Genomic DNA, 5,697 nt, shown 5'->3' on the forward strand with positions numbered 1-5,697 from the left:
TTGGTGTATCCTGCCCCTTATGTTCAGTGTTGAGCTTGCCAGACTGCTTGAAGACCCAACATTCTCTGTGGGTATGATTTGCAGGTTTATCGGGGGTGCTATGGATCTGACATATTTGGTCCAGAATTTTGTTTAAGCTGGACAGTTCATCTCTGGCGCCTTTAGAGGGTGGCTTTTGCTGACCTGGCCGAGAGCTTCTGAATCCGGCGTTTACCGCCGTGCTCTTCGGGCTGTCTTCTTTATTCCGGCGCTTATTATTTTTGTTGCATCGTGATTTCCTGTTTCCGTCTCTAACTTCGGATGTACTTGGGTTGCTAGTGCTGCATCGGGCTAGCCAGCTGTCCTCGCCCGCGCAAAAGCGGGTCATGAGGCTTGTTAATGCTGCCATTGTTCTTGGCTTTTCTTGGCCGAGGTGTCTAGCAAGCCATTCGTCTCTGACGCAGTGCTTAAAGGTTGCCAAGGCTTCGGCGTCCGGACAGTCGACTATTTTGTTCTTTTTAGTAAGAAACCTGTTCCAAAGCATTCGGGCTGACTCTCCAGACTGTTGAGTTATATGACTCAAATTGTCCGCATCCGGAGGTCGGACAGAAGTCCCTTGAAAATTCACACGAAAAGCGTCTTCAAGCTCTTCCCAGCTTCCAATGGAGCTTTCGGGGAGGCTTTTAAGCCAGTGTCGAGCGGGCCCTTTGAGCTTGAGGGGTAAGTACTTGATGGCATGGAGATCATCTCCTCGAGCCATATGGATATGGAGGATATAGTCCTCCATCCAGACCCCAGGGTCTGTTGTTCCGTCGTATGCCTCTATGTTTACGGGTTTAAATCCCTCTGGAAATTCATGGTCCAGCACCTCGTCGATGAAACATAGGGGGTGTGCGGCACCCCTGTATCTGGGTGTACCGTGGTGTTCAGATGTTTGTTGTTTTGCATTGTATGCTGTAACGCGCTTGCGTGGTCCATAAATGGATCTGGTTGTGCCGCCCTTTTGATGCAAGCCCTCGCGTGGATCACGTATTGGCTTATGTGCGGCGTTGTTTGCCGCTCTATGTTGGCCGTGAGGTCGTCTATCCGGTCGAATGGCCATTTTAATTTTTGGTTGCGGGGGATCTAAGGCCTCCTCATCGAATTCAGGTAGCAACTTCCGCTTCGGGTAGCTCTTGGTGTGGCGATTACCGTCGTACTTCGCCGCTGTGTTGAGTACTTTACTCCATCTGATTCTGAGTGTGTCTTGCACAGCCTTGAGCCTTTGCTTCTGCTTTTTTAGAATCCTCACGGTGGCAACAAGCCTTTGATGGGCATTCTGTTTCTCTGGGTGTCTGTCCGGTGTGAAGTCGTCCGAATTATTATCTTTGACAGAGTCGGGTTGTTCCGTTTGATTCGCCGTGTTGCCGTGGTCCGGCGATTGTTCACCCTGCTCTAACGCTGGGTCTATATGATCGTTGTTTCTGCCAGGGAGGGATATGGGGCGGCGCTTACGCCGCCGCTTTGACTGCTTCTTGAGGGGACAATCCTTCGTTGCGTCCTTCCGTTCCTCGTCGTCGTTTTCTTTTGGTGTGTCCACCATATATACGTCATGAGATGAAGTGGGCGTCTGGTGCCCTGTGGGTAGTGGGTCCTGTTCGTCTCCTGCATCGTCGTCCATACCGTCGATGTCTTCGGAGTCGAAGTCGAGCATGTCGGTTAAATCGCCGACAGTGGCTACTAAGTGGGTGGTGGGTGGGCGGCGAATTTCTTCATCATCCGCATCCCAATCCTGCTGGACATAGTTCGGCCAGGATCCTCCTGACAAGGAGAGAGACCTTAATGAGTTCAGTACGTCATCGTAGGGCGAGTGCTGAAAAATATCCGCGGAGGTAGACTCCATGATCGGCGCCCAATCGGATTCGATAGGAACGGGCGCAGGCAGTTCGGAGTCCGTGGCCGGAGAAGGATCCGGCAGTTTGACAACACGGCTCTCGTGAAGGGTAAGGTCGATATTCGGCTCGATCGCCGCTGAGGATACGGCCTCCGTGACGGGGTCTATCCACCCGTCCGTGGATGGTGCAACTAGCTCCGAATTGAGGCTCGGAGCGGCTGCCAGTGCGATCTCCTGAATGCGGTCCGATGGCAGAGCTAAATCATACCCCTCGTGACCGCGTGGCGCACCAGGCCGGGGCTCGAATCCGTCAAAGATCAAGTCTCCCCGGGCATCACCCGTGTAGTTTAAGCTTCCAAACCTGACCTGGTGGCCAGGGGCGTAACTTTCGGTCTTCTCCAGATGGTCAAGCGAGTTGGCCCGCAGTGGGAAGCCGCCGAACACAAAGATCTATCTAGGGAGAAAAGTCTCACCCTGGACTGCATCGCTATCGATGATCATAGGAGCCATCAAGCCTAATGGTGATGACACAGAGGAACTCTCAATGAAAGCACCAATGTCGGTGTCAAAACCGGCAGATCTCGGGTAGGGGGTCCCGAACTGTGAGTCTAGGCGGATGGTAACAGGAGGCAGGGGACACGATGTTTTACCCAGGTTCGGGCCCTCTTGATGGAGGTAAAACCCTACATCCTGCTTGATTTATTCTTGATGATATGGGTATTACAAGAGTAGATCTACCACGATATCGGAGAGGCTAAACCCTAGAAGCTAGCCTATCACTACAGGAATCCAGTACTTTGACGGCAAAGGCAGGGACGGCTGACGGCAAAGCACTTTGCCGTCCGCCGCAGACGGCAAACAGTGACGACAAAGATAGGGTCGGCAAACAGGTCCTTTGCCGTCGGCTTTTTATGGCGGACGGCAAAGAGCCCTTTGCCTACAGTGGCTGGCGGCAAAGAGGGGGGATGGCAAAATGTTGCACGTCCGCCAGCGTCACTCCGTTAGGCGGCTAATGGCGGCCTTTGCCGTTCGCCAGCGGACGGCAAATTTGAGCTCCTCTTTGCCGTCCGCCAGACGACGTCAGCTATACATCAGTGCCCGCTCTTTTTTGCCGTCTGCCCGGCGGACGGCAAAGGCAAAGTCTTTGCCATCAGCTTGGCTTTGCCGTCCGCCACGGTAGGCAAATTGGCCAAATGGTCCATCCCCAGGAAGCACAGGTGGGCGCCACGTGCCCCCTTTGCCGTCTACCACCGACGGCAAAGGGGTCTTTGCCGTCTGCCGCGGACGGCAAAGAGCCTGCACTGCCTCTTTTTTGTTCTGTTTTTCTTATATCCAAAAATTATCACAACAAATATTTCACAGCACATATATATCCATCACATAAATATCCAGCACATATATATCCAACATGATAAATATCCAGCACATATATATCCATCCATACATACATACATAGTAGGTTGCACATAGTTCCATCGATCCATACATATTACAATATGCAAAGTTTCGTCATAGCAAGCGAGCAGAATACAAGAAGTGCATCAAAGGAAAAATAGGAAAAAGCAAGCAATCCATCATAGGAAGCTGGCCTCCGTGAAGTGAATGAAACCTGCAAAATGACAAATAAGAAAGTTAGAAAAAGAAGACTAGAAGAAGAATTAGACTAGAAGAAAAAGAATAGAAGAAGAAGACTAGAAGAAGAAGTATATGCCATATATTAGCTAACTTAGGTGAAATGCCACGTTTATGAGCTAACCTAGGTGAAATGGGTAGTTTATGAGCTAACCTAGGTGAAATAGGTTGTTTATGAGCTAACCTAGGTGAAATGGGTCATTTATGATCTAACCTAGGTCAAATGGGTCGTTTATGAGCTAACCTAGGTGAAATTGATCATTTTGGAGCTAACTTAGTTGAAATGGGTCTTTTATGAGCTAACTAAGGTGAAATGCCACATTTTTGAGCTAAGTAAGGTAAAATGGATAGTTTTTGAGCTAACTTAGGTGAAATGAGTCATTTATGAGCTAACCTAGGTGAAATTGATCATTTTGGAGCTAACTTAGTTGAATGGGTCTTTTATGAGCTAAGTAAGGTGAAATGCCACGTTTTTGAGCTAAGTAAGGTAAAATGGATCGTTTTTTGAGCTAACTTAGGTGAAATGGGTCATTTTGGAGCTAACCTAGGTGAAATGGGTCATTTTGGAGCTAACCTAGGTGAAATGGGTCATTTTAAAGCTAACGTAGGTAAAATGGATCATTTAGGAGCTAATCTACGTAAAATGGGTCATTTTAGAGCTAACTTGGATAAATTGGATCACTTGTAAGCTAACTAAGGTAAAATAAGTCATTTTAGAGCTAACTTAGGTAGAATGGATGGTTTATGAGGTCAGTAAGCTTATTAAGTCATTTTGGAGGAAAAGAAGCTAACTCTAGGTCATTATGGTAAGCATATTGATGGAAATAAAGCTAAGTCTAGGTTTTTATGCATTTGTTAAGCAAAACACTAGAGAAACTTACCGTGATCACGAAAATGTAGGAGCGGGCTGGCTCGCGCCGGTAGCTGGAGAAGGAGCGGGCTGGCTCGCACCGGTAGCTGGAGAAGGATCGTGTGATGCGTTTGTAGAGTTAAGCTGCACCAAAGATCATTTGCAATGTCTCGTTAGCATTATGACACTCAAATGTTAACACTAGCAAGTAATGTCCATTCAAATTAAACTCACCGTGCTCCCAGGAGCAATCACTGGCATCGGTGGAGCGGTCTGACAGGACTTCTCGCACACAGACTACACATTTGGTTTTCACAACAGAGTCATACTAGTTAGTAATGAGACTCAAATGTTAAGACTAGCAAGTAATCTGCAGAAGAAACTTACCACAAGGAGCTCGTACATGGCCCTTGCCTGCATGTCATTCTGTGCCCTCTCCTCCTCCAACATCTTTGTCGTCCTCTCCTACAACTCCTGCTGCCTCTGCACCGCCTCCGCCAGAAGTTTCTCCGTTCTATCTCTCTCACTCTGTATAGCAGCCTGCAACACCACTCACATGACCATTTGTAATCATTGATGGAAGCGCACACAATGTAATGGAGAAAGATAGCTGAGTATGTATAACTAACCTTGAAGGCGAGTTCGACTGGCCATTGACGAGGCCTTATCTCAGGAGCGGTGCTCGACTGGCGCGCCTTGATCTCCGAGAGAGTGCTAGGACAATGGATAAGTCCATCTCCCATGGCTATGGAGCCATGGGACCTCCCGCCACCAGATATCATCAGCAGCTCTATATCAATGGGACCATGGCTCGGGTTAAAGTCCTCCCCTTTCCTCGCCTTCCCCTGATCTCTATATTGCACGAGCTTGTCGTGGGCGGATATGTTGGTGAAGTTCTTTGGATCATCGAGGTCAGACGCAGAGAATGCCTTGACTTTCTTGTAAGGGCTAGTGTGGGCCATGGCATACAGGTCGTACACCTCTGGCACCTTATCCGCCTTATTGTAGCGTGCTTGAAAGAGAGAAACAAAGTAAATTAGTAATTAAAGGGCTAAAGCTAGCATGATGAATGAATTGCATGAATCATGAAGCAAACCACATACCCAGTTCCGCCCGTACTGAAATAAGTTGGAGCTGCCTTGCTGGTGTGGCACACCTTCCATTTGGGCACGTTTGTCCTTGGCCTCTTTGTGGGTGGCCAGCCATTGTTTTTGAGCACCACTCATTGACCAACACCTCCCAACAATCCATCCGATCCGCACACCATCTCGGAGGGGCCTAAGTTAGCAAATAGAAACTTGAGCGCTACGGCTATGAATTACTAAATGAAGGAAGTAAGTACAAGGCCTTAAGAATTACCTTC

At 48.6% G+C, this 5,697-nt stretch overlaps 1 long non-coding RNA gene across 1 annotated transcript; it reads right to left on the reverse strand.

Annotated features, from left to right (window-relative positions):
* Nucleotides 1–4,581: 4,581 nt before the first annotated feature.
* Nucleotides 4,582–5,015, reverse strand: LOC119297088. Its single transcript, XR_005145521.1, has 3 exons — nt 4,964–5,015; nt 4,722–4,874; nt 4,582–4,631 (listed from the first exon to the last, which is right to left on the reverse strand). It is a non-coding gene; the product is annotated as an uncharacterized LOC119297088 (long non-coding RNA).
* Between the last annotated feature and the right edge of the window lie 682 nt (nt 5,016–5,697).

Source organism: Triticum dicoccoides, chromosome 5A, assembly GCF_002162155.2.
Source record: "Triticum dicoccoides isolate Atlit2015 ecotype Zavitan chromosome 5A, WEW_v2.0, whole genome shotgun sequence".
Lineage (NCBI taxonomy): Eukaryota > Viridiplantae > Streptophyta > Magnoliopsida > Poales > Poaceae > Triticum > Triticum dicoccoides.